Source organism: Suricata suricatta, chromosome 10 (genome assembly GCF_006229205.1).
Source record: "Suricata suricatta isolate VVHF042 chromosome 10, meerkat_22Aug2017_6uvM2_HiC, whole genome shotgun sequence".
NCBI lineage: Eukaryota > Metazoa > Chordata > Mammalia > Carnivora > Herpestidae > Suricata > Suricata suricatta.
In genome coordinates this window covers 27,434,753-27,449,633 of record NC_043709.1, presented here as the reverse complement: position 1 = coordinate 27,449,633, position 14,881 = coordinate 27,434,753, and positions in this window count along the sequence as shown.

The following is a 14,881-nucleotide window of genomic DNA, read 5'->3' as shown; positions in this document are numbered from 1 at the left end:
AGAATGAAATATGGCCATTTGTAGCAAAGTGGATGTACCTCAAGGGTGTCATGCTAAGTGAAATAAGTCAGGCGGAGAAGGACAGATACCATATGTTTGCATTCATAGGTCTAACAGGAAAATAGGAGAAACCTAATGGAGGACCATGGGGAGGGGAAGAGGGAAAGAGAGTTGGGGAGAGAGAGGGACACAAAAACTGAGACTATTGAATATAGAAAATGAACTGAGGGTTGAAGGGGGAGGGGGAGGGGGAAAGAGGTGGTGGTGATGAAGGAGGGCACTTGTGGGAAAGAGCACTGGTGTTATATGGAAACCAATTTGACAATAAACTATTTAAAAAAATGAAAAAAAAGGTAAAGAAATTAGCAAACAGAAAAAAATAAAAGAAAAAGAAAAAAAGAAAATTCAGAATTCTGTCCTCATTTCTTCTTTGATTTCTTGCTTTGAATTATTTCTCTTAAGAAGTCCAATTGGACTCGACTTTTTTTCTATATGTAAACTTTCAATTTCTTATTTGTAAACTTTTTCATGTGGTCCTTATTGCCAGTATTTTGAAGCCTTACAGTGATATGTAAGTGATCTACTAAGTGGCCTTACTGTGATCATTTTCTTTTAAAAAGATAATTGTGCTGGACATTTTTTAGCCTTTTTTTTAAATTTGGAAACTTAGCTGTTTTCGTTTTGGACTCTTTTTTATATTTGTTGTTTACTAATTTCTTCTCTTCTGTTATCCTTTTCTGGAATTCTTTTAGGTCACCCTTTGAACTTCCTGGACTGGTCTACTAATATTCTGATCTTTTTATGCCTATCATAATTTCCATTTAATTTTGTTATGCTTTCTCTGAGGATAACTTGGTTTTGTATAGGTCTTCAGGTGAATCTTTCATCCCGTTTTCACACTTCTAGTTTTTGAAGACCTCTATCTATCTGACAGTTCCATTTTTATAGTACCCTACTGAGTGCAGTGACTCCTCATTTATCTGAGAACATAAATAATAGTTTTAATTATAGCCTTTGTCTGTTCTCTGCATTCCTTGTTTTCTCTGAGTTCTTTTTTTCCCTCTTTTGTGCTTTTATTTTTGAGTAGAGCTTTCCTCAATAGTCAGAGATTTTGTTCATTTTTAAGAGAGAGGCATTAGAAGACTGAACGGAAGCTCTATGTGAGGGGAAGGAACCTTCCAGCTGAGAGGCTTGTCCTTGAGTGATTTATTGGGAATCCTTTTGTTTCATATTGGAAACCTCACCCTACCACCCACCCCAAGGGTTTCCATCCCCTGCTCCCTCTCTACCTAAATAACAAACAAACAAACACCTCCCAATCTTAGCCATGTATGTGAAGCAATAGCAGGGGCCGGGGGCTGCACCATTCAATGTGAGACTTTTACTCAATCTGGTTTTCTGGTTGGCTCCCTTCTTCTGCTTCTGTTCTACCTCCTGGCCCTGAGCCCAGGGCCTTTTGTTCTGATTCAGAATAAACCTGCAGTCACCTGTCAGACTGGGGATGGGTGAGTCTGTTGACTGTACACACCAGTGGAGAAAATCTTACCTAACTGTCTCTATAGAGGCTCCCCACCAGCTTCCTGATTGAGGCTCCACACCTGCTTTATGTGATTCTGTCCAGAGTTCTGGAGAGAAAACTAAGCTCAGTTTTCATTGCCTTCTCTCCAGCCAGCACTTTCATCCAGCTTTCTCAGCTCTACTAACCCCTCCATGTACTTTCCACCTACTACAAGCACTTGCCATTTCCACCTGTCATTGTCTCCTCGTGCATTATTTTTCTTCGGTGTGTTTTCACCACTTTAAATTCCTTTACTTTCACTTTAGTGAGGTTTTAGCAGTGGGAAGAAATGAAAAGTATGTGTTTCATCTATGTTTAATCAGAAAGTTACTGGATCATTACAAATATATGCAAAAAAACCTTAAAAGGATGTTGTACTACTTTATTCAAGATACGCCAAGAACATATGATTACTAATCTAGACATGCATGCAACTAATTTAAGTGAAACCAAAATTTGATCTAAGCACTTATGTGTTAAACATCACAACTCCAGAACTATATAGTTTGTATAATTATCTCTCCCTAAAAATGCTATCATAAATAAGGTAAAATGATTTCCTAGTTGTCTAACACTGAAGATTTAACATTTTCCTGTAATATCAGTTATATGAGGTCTTACGAAAGTCTATGAAAGCTGTGAAATCCTTCACACGCTGTTCTATATCAGAAGCCTGTAGGTATTTTCATTCAAGAGAAAATTCAAGTGCAAAAATTAACGAAGGGCATGTTCAATGAATCTTGCTCATATATTCCCAATATTTAAAATCTTTTTAATTGCCCTCCTCTATTTTTCCTTTTGGGGAATTCCCCACCGTATGCAGCACCCACTTCCTACTAAGAACGTGGGATGAATCAGGTCCTCTTCCTCTCCCCTTCCTGCTTCAGTCGGGCACAGCCCAAGGGCAGAGCCATGGGAACAATTGTGCAGGTGGTGTCTTATTCATGAGGACAGTATGTTAAGATGAGGACTCAAAGTCAGCAGGGGTCTGCTTATGTGCCTCTCCCCAGATAAGGTGCCATGTTCTAATCCACACAAAACTTAGTTTGGACTAATAATGGCTGTGGTCATTCAGACTCACTCCCTCATAAAGGTGCCCTGGTATGCATTCTAGCAGCATGTGGATCAGACAGGTTCTACAGTATCCCTGCTGATGGTGTTCCTACTGTCAGTCCTGAGGTGTTCCTGGGCCTGGGTTATTTTTCTACACTTACCTCTCATTACTATTGTGAGTTCCTGTACATTTACTTGAGCAGTACACAGGCAGAGTTGATGATGATTGCTTGAAATCAAAACTTATACAGAGATGTATTAATGGATGAATGAAATATTATCATTCACAGGTTTTTTTTTGAGGGGGAAGAAGTAGGGTAGGAGAAGAGGGATATGGAACAGAAAGAGATATTGGTAACTTATTAAAAATGTAAGCTCTGGTTCTATCAAAGACCTTCCTGTCACCGTCTCCCTCCCTTCCTGCCAAGCCCAACTCTAACTCTCTGACCTGTGTCCTGATCATAGAGATGTGAAGGCACCTATGCTATGCACAGAGCAATTGCTTTCATTGACTTTACCATGGGATTGGCTCTGTCAACACCAGTAAGAACAGAGAACGGTACCAGGAATGTCAAGATGGTGGAGATCTGAGTAGTAGGGCAAAGAACAATATTCAGCTAGCAATAGGGTCACTTGCTCTTGATGTGGGGGCTGAGTGGGGAGAAGGATCTCAGACTATTGGTTTTTAAATGATGAAGAAACAAAATAGCAGTGATTTCTTAAAGAAATAATTTTTGGCCTAAGGCAGTAAAATAAGTAAGTAATATAAAAGGCAATGATCAAAAGTCAAAATTGTTCCCTTAGATCTGAAGGACCACAGAGACAGAAGAGCCGGATTAAAATGAGTCATTTACCAGATATATCCATTATATTATTCATTTCAGTGGAAAATGCTCAGAGAAGGAGGGAAGTAGAATTCAGATAAAACAGGGTGAGCTTAGTCTCCTCGGTACTGTTACCCACAAAGGGAAGAGCAGATGAGCAAATTCAGATTGGGAAACAATGACACATACTATGAGCTGGGACCCACATGGCAAGCTGTTGATACAAAATATTGCAAAAATCTTTGTCATAAAGACTCATGCAACTGGAACTTTTCAAAATGACAGAATACCCTCTGTTTTGTTTTGTTGACTTTTTTTCCTTAATCCGTAAGCCTCACTGGACAATGACATACACCAAGATATCTGTTAAGGAAAAAATAATATTTCAAAGTGAAGGTAACAGCCACTTACACTTTATATGAATAGATGAAATCACAAAATCTTTGGGAGGAATGGAAGGTGAGCTGTGTGCCGAAGTTGCGTGTGTCAGGACACAATAGGAGTATCCTGTGGTAATTCATGCAGAGGCTAGACTGAGAGTTTTTTCTTCAATATTCAGTTCACTTATAGATGATAAATGATTAGTAGTGGTCCACGTGGAAGCACATGAAGTTACCTAAGGAAGTAAGTGCAGAAGGTGTTTGGGAAGTGCACAGGTGGGCCATGAAGGAATGAAGCCGGTGACCTACGACACTCTGTGATTTATGTTGCCAAGGCCTACATTTGAATCATGGGGCTCTGTAAAGCTGCAGAGCGCGGGGGGTCATTTGGTACATTTTTGTTGTTCACTGCATATCTTTAAATAACAGTACCTCTTACTTTTACAGAAAATCGAGATTTTTGTTTCACCACAGGAAAACAGCTGGGTGGTAATTGCTTACATTTAGAGACTACATTTGGAATGATGGAATTTCACGTTGAGATCCTTTGGGGGTAGTTCAAAGAGACAAGTTGCTATCCTCCAGACCAGTCGAAACTGAGGATAGACTGCAACAAAGTTTAAGAGTACGCTTGTGTTGGTCCGACATAAAACACTGGCTCTCTGACAAACATAAAATACATACGATGGAGTGAGCTGGCCAAGACACAAGTACCTGTCCTCCAGAGGCAAGCGCGGGAGTAGGAGCCCTCCAGGGGACCCGATGGGGAAACCTGTCTTACCTACTGTGAACCTCATGTTGAGAGTCACAGGGACAGATGCTCCTATTTGCAGGTGTCCTTTTCAGGGTTGCTGCGTCTCATATGAACATAGAACACATCTAGGACATGTGCTCTAATGTTGGACAGCTACAAGCGGTTCGTTATGTAACAGGATTAATAAATCCTCAGAGCAAATGCAGGTAGGTTATCTTCAAGAGTGATAAAAATGTTCGACCCTTTATTAAAAATGGTACAGAAAGTGAAAGACAACAGTTGGTTTGCTGGTGGTCATGACCAAAGGTCAAATAATAAAAAGCATAGTACTGACTTGCAATAGTAGCTCATCCCTGTGATGTGGTGAATTGCATGAACAGTGATATGAGAAATAAGAAAATAGGATGTTATTTGTTAATTTAGAGACTTTTCTGAAGTCTTAGGGTATACTCATCCAGAATGGCAAGAGGCATCCATAGTGTAAACAAGACTTGAAAGGGATCATTCAGTGACTTTGGGGATCAAATGGATTTCAAGTACCCTCAGGCATCAGAATTCACAGACCTGAACTTTGCCTGTCAGATCCATAGTTAGCATTCCAGCCTATAACCAAGAGCTACTTATTTAATATCTCTGAGCCTCAGTGCTTTGACAGTAAAACATGGTTCAAAATACATTCCCTACCTACCTTACAAGGCTACTCAGAGTATTAAATGGAAAATAATATTCAAAAAACTTCTCTGTGGTCTCTATTACTCTAAAAAAAGGTGAACTAGTATTATTTCATGATAGATCCATATGCTAATTTCTATCTATTCTATCTGTTCCCTAAAACAAATATTTTCAACAATGTCTACCAGGCCATTTTCAGTCAGCTTAGTTCCAGTTTATTCCTTGGTGCTTAATGTGAAAATACTATTTTTACAAATAAAATTATATAATTCACACTACTGTTTAGCTTTTGCCTCAATGAGTCCTAACAGAATTTATTATGTCCATGGAAAGATAGTGTCATTTTCGGGGCACCTGGGTGGCTCAGTCAGTTAAGAGTCCAACTTGAGCTCACATCATGATCTCAAGGTTTGTGAGTCTGAACCCCTCCATCAGGGTCCATGCTGACAGCTTAGAGCCTGGAGCCTGCTTTGGATTCTGTGTCTCCCTCTCTCTCTGCCCTTCTCCTACTCATGCTTCCACACACACACTCTCTCTCTCTCTTTCTCTCTCAAAAATAAATAAAAATAAAGCAATTTTTTCATAAAAGAAAAGAATGATAATAACATGTTTCTTTACTGCCTGAACTTCATCTATTTCCTGCCATCCCAGCTAATTCCTGAGAATTTAAACATGTTTCAGATTTACTGTCATCTTCCTAAGCTATTGTCGTAGGTGAAATAATAGTCTCCCAAAGATATCCAAGGCTAATCCCTAGAACTTGTGAATATGTTATTTTATATGGCAAAAAGAGGTTTGTAGACATGAATAAGTTAAGGATCTTGAGATGTGAGAATATCTTGAGTTATCCACATTGGCCCATGGTCACCACAGGAGCCTTAAAATAAGGAGGAGAATCAGAGAAGGCAATGTGACAGCTGAAACACTAGAGCAATGTGGGGTTATGAGCCAAGGAATGTGTGTGGCCTCTGGAAGTTAGAAAAGATAAGGAAATGAACTCTCCCTGAAGCTTCTAAAAGGAACACATCTCTGCTGACCTATTTTAAACTTCTGACCTCCAGAACTGTAAATAAATAAATTGGTGTCTCTGAGCCAGTAAGTTTGTAGTAATCTGTTATAGCAGCAAGAAGAAACTAATACACCTATTTCTTTGGGTTGTTTTTCTTTAATTTGTTGGTGGAGGGATGTTGGTATTGGTGGTATAGATTTTATAATTGAGTCAGGAAAACAAAGACAAAGAAAACATCAGAGTAGGAACAGTCTACCAAAACCAAAATGGCTGTAATAGCTTCCCTGTTCCTCATCAAAGTTAATAACAACAAACAGGAATTTGGCAATTTTAAAGTCTCAAAGAACCTGAGAAATAATAAAATCAATATTTAAACAGTTGCTAAGATATTTATCAGATGAGAAATGTGGAAAAGGATATAAATGGGATTTAATATGGTGAACTCCAAGTAATTCAAAAGTTTAGTTTTTTGTTTTTGTTTTTGTTTTATTTACTGTATTTGTATCAGGCAGCTATATCTCATTTCACTTTTCCATCAACTCTGAACGTATCTATGGCTAATATTCCCCATTTCAGTAGAGAAATTGGAGCTGAAGAAGAATAAGTAACTTACCTACGTCACACAGTTCGTAAGTATTATGTCCACACCATCCCTCTAATATAGGAAGTTGAAATTGTACTTTCAAATGTTAGTCATTTCCTTGTCTTCATAAATCCTCTTTTTTAATTTTTTTTGTATCTCCATGATCTAACATAGTGACTGCTACATAAGAGACACTTAATTTACTGGTGAAATAAATAGCTGACATTGCTATTCTGTGGCTAATTCTTAGGTTAAGGAGTGAACAGTTCATTTGGTTTTGGACCCCCAGTTACAGCATCTCATCTAATAAGGATCAAATGACACTTTGATCTACACTCCATGATATCTGTGGGAATATTAAAAAAAAAACCTTTTCTGAGATTATTTTTTAAAATGAGTCACCTAAAATTAATAAAACATGTAGTTGTTAGCTTAAAATGAATTTCTGGATTAGTCAGAAGTCACTATTAAGTGAAAAAATTTAATAATAATGACTTCAAAAAGAAAATAAACAGAGAATCTTCAACAAAGTAGTAAGAAATTTGCAGGAGTTAAATACTTAATCAAAAACACTCAATAATAGTGGGATTGCTCTTGAAAGCCAGTCTGCATTTTTTGGTGGATTAACTGGACAGATTCCACAACATTTGTCTAAGCCATTATCTGGAAAATCACTTTCAACACCAAAACAATGAAAATATATTATCCATGCTAATAACAATGTCCCATCTGTTTAAGCACTTTACAACCTACTGAAACCTGCAGAGAGCTTATGGTTCTGAATTCAAAAACAGTTGCAAGTTGAATGCAGGTGACAGTATTATCTGTAAGGTAAGCTCTATGATCTTCCTTTTAGTGGATTTCTATGGTACTATAAACCAAGCTTTCAAAATAAACTAGCCTGAATCAGTGAGGTGCAAATTTAACTGAATAATAGACAATCTATCTCTAGCCAAGGATGTGACTCTTCAGTTTTGAAGATATTTAAATATAACTGCTCTTTAAGATTGAAAGCTATCACATATGAACATCTAGAGGATAAGCAAATAGTACAACCCAAAATTAAGTATATTTATAAGCCATGAGTGTTTGCTCAACAAATTTAAAACACTTATCAACCCATCCAGTTCATTAAGGAATGCTCAATCTTGACAGTAAAGGTGCAAGTTTCTTTATTATAAGGCCATTATTTCAGCTTTATATCACTTAAGAAAAGTGGGTAGGCATATTGGATGGTGATATTCCTTCTGACAGAATAAAATTAAGCCTGAATCATCCACCAAAGCCAGTTTAGAGAAAGTAGTAGAAAGGTGACACACCAGAGGGTTTAGTCAGTCTCCAACTCACTAAATATATGTACAAAAATGCAATAACTTTTGATGATGTGGTTGAATCAAAAAACATGCCTGAGTGCAAAGTTCGGCAAATATTATCTCTCTCCAAAACACTAAAGAACAGGAAAAGTAAAAAATCAAAGAAAGAAGTTTCAGAGTGAACAAAGAATACTTTGATTGTATCAAGAGGAATACTAGTGGATTCCTAGAGCTGAAGGGGAAGCACTAAGCTCTGATCCAAAGGCCTTAAATTGCTTCCAGAAATGTGAGCTTTTCTTATAATATTTAAGGTTGATGAGCCAGGAAGTGGAGAATTCTTCATGAAAATAAAAGTCCTGTATAAAGTATCCCATCTAGTTTACCATCTAAAGACCTTTATAGGCCCATCTTCATGTCAAATTTTCAGTAAAAAAAATTGGGACAAACAATCATATCTTTAAATGCAGATATAAGAGCTTAGGATCCTGAAAATCTTATTCTAAGGATATTATACCCAATTTGGTGCAGTTAGCCCAACTTTACTAGATCCATATTAAAAAATGAAACAAAACAAACCCCAAAACTGCAGCTGATCCACTTCAGGCAGAATGTTTCCCCAAAGAGAACATTAAAAATATGATATTTGTATTGTTTATATTTCCATTTGATTGTCTTAAGTATTTTTATCAGTTGTATTCTCATGGTATGAAACCTGCTTTTAATTAAACAATATCCTTTCCTTGAAAGTTGCAAATATTATCACTTCTACATATTCTGTGATGTTACAAAATTCAGGAAACACTGGCTTTACCCAACAGATTAACATTTTTTCATATTCAAAAAGTCCATAATACACAGCTAGACATGGTACAGAAGTTCCATAATGTCACCACAGCTTCCTTTTATCTACTTTGTTTCAAAATCCTTCATATACGTCTTCTATTTTCATTGTTGCCACCTGACTCCAAAATGGCTACCCCATGTCTCACCTCTCATTATACTTCAGCTTTGAAGAAGGAACTAGACCTATATTAGGAAACCAAAACGTATTTAGAAATCACCAATATTCCAGTTGTTCTCATTGATCAGAACTGTGTCATGTGATGAGTAATAGTAGTTCCCAGACAGTATGGGAAATGTAGGTTTTTAGTTGGATATAGGCTATTCAAAATAAAATGATAGTTGTTTTAGTAAGAAAAAAAAAGGATGGTAATTAAGTCTGTTGGGTCTGCTCCAAAGGCAAATATGGAAGCAAATAATCATAATGTAAGGTATGAACCTAAGCAATTTATAGAATGTCTTGGAAAAAAAATGAAGACATACATTAATTTTGTCTGAGGAGGTAATTAATATTTTATAAAGGAGAGAAAATTGAATAGAGTCTTGAGTCAGAAAAATTAACTTAGTGTTAGCTCAAATTAAGATGGACAAAAACCCTGAGGTGGTCAAGTGTATAGCTAGAAATTTGAGTTTGGTAGCCAAAAAGTCAAAGACATCTGCAAATTTGTTAGTTTGAGGCCCAGAAGCTTACATTAGCATGAGGAAACTCCATCTGTGTTTTTGGACTTCTTGTTTGTGGCTAGGGAGTCAGCACTTCCTAGAAGAAAGATCTACTAAGAAAATCAGTGGCAGAGCCCAGTAAGAACATGCAACACACCTGTTTTGAAGGGGCACGGGCACCCCAATGTTTAGAGCAGGACGACTGACAATAGCCAATTTGGAAAGAGCTCAAATATCTATCGACAGATTAATGGATAAAGAAGATGTGGAAGGAATATTACTCAGTGATCAAAAACAATGAAATCTTGCCATTTGCAACAATGTGGCTGGAACTAGATTGATTATGCTAAGGAAAACTAGCCAGTCAGAGAAAGACGCATATCATATGACTTCACTCGTATGTGGACTGAAGATACAAAACAGATAAACATAAGGGAAGAAAAGCAAAAGTAATATAAAAACAGGGAGGGGAACAAAAGATAAGAGACTCTTAAATACAAAGAGGGTTGCGAGAGGGGTTTAGGGTGGGGGGATGAGCTAAATGGTCATGAGACATTAAGGAGGACGCTTTTTGGGATGAGCACTGAGTGTCATATGTAGGGAATGAATCACTGGATTCTACTCCTGAAATCATTATTGCACTATATGCTAACTAACTGGGATCTAAATTAAAATAAATAAATAAGAATGTGGAATACACCCATTAGGATGGTTACTAGGAAAAACAAACAAATGAAAAACAGAAAATAATAAGTCCTGGTGAGGATGTGGAGAAATTGGTATCTTTGTTCGCTGCTGGTAGGAATGTAAGACACTGCAGCTGCTATGGAAAAGAGTATGGACATTCTCCCCCAAATTAAAAATGCAGTAATAAACAATATAGCCATTCCACTTCTGGTTATATACCCAAAAGAACTGAAAATGGGGTCTCAAAGAGATATTTGCTCACCCATGTTCATAGCAACACATTCAAAATAGCCAAAAATTAAAGCACCTTGTGTCCATCACCAGATGAATGGCTAAACAAAACATGATATATACATATAATAGAATATTATTCAGCTTAAGGAAGGGAGGAAATTCTGATACACACTACAACATGGGTGAAACTTGAAGACATTATGCTAAGTGAAATAAGCTAGTCACAAAAAAACTAATAGTATTATTCTATTTATATGAGGTATCTAGGAAAGTCAAATTTATTGAGACAGAAAATAGAAAGGTGCTTGCCAGGGGTTAAGGGGAGACAGAAACGGGGAGTTATTGTTCAAGGCGTTGCTCCACAGCAGTATGAATGTATCTACTACTACTGAACTGTACACTTCAAAATGTTTAAGATGGTTCAAAAAAGAAAAAAGGTAATTAAAAGTTGAATCTTTCATACTTCGACAGTTTTCCATCATTCTAGAGCTTTACACTCACTTCTACGATGTTTTTAGTAGTATATGTCTAACTATGATTTTTATATATCACTTTATTTTTTAACAGTGCTTTCCCATGTATTTTTCAAACATTAGCACTATAAAAGAGATGTCCTAGAAGATAGGGAAAAAATAGTGGCAGATCCTGTGTGATGTCCTATCTTGCCTATGATTTTTAAAACTATAGTGAAAATATTGCTCACACAGCTAAGTGCTGCTTTGGAATGAAAGTTATAACTCTAGAGATAGATTCAATACAGAACTCTACTTCTTGTCTACTTGGCTGCCAGTTGGAAGACACAAGCACCTGAAGGAGGAATGAATTGTGTTTATAGATATTCATGGGCCTTTTGCAAGAAAAGTGAGGGCAGGAAGGGGTATGTGAGGAACAATATTCCTGGAAAAGGAAAGAATGTATGCAAAAGCATGGGAGGCCTGGGTGAAGATGGTAGTCTAAAGCATGAACACAGTGCAGTATGGAACGTTTCTAAGGTGCATAAGAAACAGTTATGGGAAATGAGAGCAGAAAGGTAAGCAGAGACATTGAGTTGCCGGTTAGGTGCTTGTATTTGCTCAAGTACTCTTTACAACTCTCCCTTGAGGGAGGTACCATTAATGTCCTCATTTTTCAGATGTGCAGTGTAAAACTTGGAGAGATAAAGTAAAAGATAACATAATATGAATGTCACTTAACTGCCTGGTCCATGGATTATTGTCTTTTAGAAAAAAGATAATTCAATTTAGCCAGCAGATAATACATATTCATTGGGTACAGAGTGGTCTAAATAATCCTTTACGTATGTATAATGGTACTACCCCCAAAGAACTTTCTAGTACCAGTTCCCAACTTATAAGATCCCATTTAAAGGAGCTCAGTGAGGGGCACATGGGTTGCTCAGTTGGCTAAGCGACCAAGTCTTCCACTCAGGTCATGATCTCATAGTTCGTCAGTTCAAGCCCCACATAGGACTCCATGCTGATAGTGCAGAGGCTGCTTAGGATTCTCTCTCTCTCTCTGCCCCCTCCCTGCTCATGCATGCTCTTACTTCTCTCTCTCAAAAATAGATACAGAAAACATTAATCAAAGAGCTAAGTGAGTTATCAGAGAGCAATGAATGCTGGAGGTATAACTTGAATCCAGGTCTTACATATTTTCTCATTGCTTCACTTCTCAATGAGGTTCCCCCTCCTTCTTTTTCATATCTATTGCCTACTTATACCAGTCAGAGGATACAGCACATTGTTTGGTCTCATTGGCATCCTTCTCAAAGACTTTGGCAGTAAATCCTCTCATTGAGATGAAAATTAAAGCCACCAATGCTTTTCATGGTGACTTATATTGTTGACTGAAATGATAAGTTCACTAAATGCCCAAATAAAGCTAATATAGGACTTTGAATTCCATCTCATTTCAGAAATACCATTAAGTTTGCCATAAAATTCTTCTGACCCCTGCTCTGTATCATATTATTATTTTTTAATTAAATAGGAAATTATCAAAATGTTTTACTGGAATTCTGATGAAATATATAAAGAACTATTGACCCAAGTCCAAAAATGGAAATGATTTAATATAGAAGTAAGAAGAAAGTAACATAGGATAATTTATAGATGGTATTAAGTTTTTTGTACATTAAATTGTTTTAAAGAAGAGGAAGCATTGAGACGCCTGGGTGGCTCAGTAAGTTGAGTGACCAACTCTTGGATTCCGCTCAGGCCATGATCTCATGGTTCATAGGATGGATCCCCATATCCGGCTCTGTGCTGATGGTACAGAGACTGTTTAGGATTCTTTTTCTTGCTCTCTCTCTACCTCTCCCTCACTTTTGTGTTTGCTCTCTCTCTAAATAAATAAACATTAAAAGAATAAAATTAAAGAGGAAGCATTATTGAGAATTAGTGGCAAATGGAAACAATACAAAACTTTTAAAATATTTGTATTAGATAATTTAAATCCATTCATAATTAGCTGATTTTAATTAAGCATTTATTATGTACCCAGTAATGAGTTGACCATTTTCTATCCCGAGGCGTGGCTAGAAAATTGGAGGCAAAATGGTAACAGAGGGGACACACCAGCATTGCAGGAGGCAGAATGGAGAGCCAACATTAAGCAGTGAGGGTGAACTCTGCAGCCCCCTGTTCTATGGGACTCCAAGAATATTTGTGTCCCCTTACCTCTGCCCCAAGCAAGTGGAGGCAAAAGAGTCAAACAAAAATGAACAGTGAACAGGGGGAAGCAATTTAAAACAAATTAAAACAAGAGGGAATGGTCTTTTGGATTTGAATTTGGAAGAAAAAGAAGAGAAAAGAAGGGTAAATAGTAATGTCAAACAGTGTGGAACAAAGCAGGGAAGTGGTGCCTTAATTTACCAGCTAGAAAGTCATTGCTGATTTTAATGGGAGACTTTTTTAGTAGAAGCAAGTGGCTAGAAGCCGTGTTGTAGTAGGTGGAAAGCAGCAGATGACAAGGAAGTGCAAAGTAGCATGAGCCCCTCCTTAAGTGGTTTTTGCTAAGGGAGTGAGAGAAGAATTTGTGAGGATTTCTGCTTGTTGTGGCCTTTATCTTTTGCAGACCATCAGGTGTGAAAAGCACGAGGCAAGTTTAGGTACCAGACAAGTTCATCTGTTGAGAGTAAGGGCCATGTCGGTGGGCACAGAAGTCAGAGGATGGTTGAGAACTGAACAGAAGATGTGAGGTACGCTTTAAAAAGCAAGTAAGGTTGACATCAAGATGACAAGAGAATTATTCTGTGATTATTCCTTATAACCGTACCTGTACCCTCAGAGGGCCTAGGCTGCAGTGCATTCTGCTGTACTATTTAGCACACTCTGCCCAGAAGCAGGAAGTTCTTTGTTCCATGTGCCACAGGATTCCTGTTTTAGTACAGCTATATTCCTTCCAACATTAATGCAGAAAGTCTAGGTGCACAATTCCCAGACACTGTGAGCACACTTTGACAGAGAGACATATGTGTAATACAGAGTAGCATCCACTGGATATTATCAAAAATAAATGTATACACCAATCTCTCCAGAAGACCAAAAGAACCTTTCAAAGCAAATTGATGGGGCCACCAACCTCTTTTTCAAATGAGGTGAAGGATCCATTTAAAGCAATTTTATTAGACCTATTTGATCTCAGAAGCCTCTCAGAGTAAATGCATTCATTCCTCGGTACCAATTACGAGGTCCTAACTTGGGTAACTATGATAATGTTCCATGGCTCAAGAGTTGTCTCTAATCTGCCCTTGGAAATGCACCAGAGCACTACAAAGAATCAAACTAAAATTAATTTGTCTTCAAGCTGCAGAGCAGACCAAAATATGAGCTTGGAAATGCCATGTTAATACAAGCTTATTCTTTTAAATACTAGCCTAGACTAGAACTGCCCATTGTGGGTTTTCTTGCCACTTATAACATGATCTCCAGCTATTTAAATGTAGCTTTAGTCCATCAGTAAATACTTTTCTTCCCATATGAGTAGATCACGCCATCATTTGTGGGCTGCAAACCTCTGTCAATCAGAGCATTGTACCAGACAGTCTGCCCTTCCGCTCTCCCTTGTAAAACTGCCACAAATGACGTCAAGTTACAATTCCTCTCTGCCCACCAGATAATGAGCTGGCACATGCAGGAAAGATCGATGTCAAACAGAAGGGAGAGATAGTTTTGAAGCTAACACTTTCAGTTGCCATTTGATTCCATTTTCAGAAATCAATCTCCTTCTCCTTGACAACTCTGAATGTGTTATCACTGCAGCTTCGGTTCATTGGATGACCAAGTGCTCCCTTTCACTTGGGAACATTTTCCA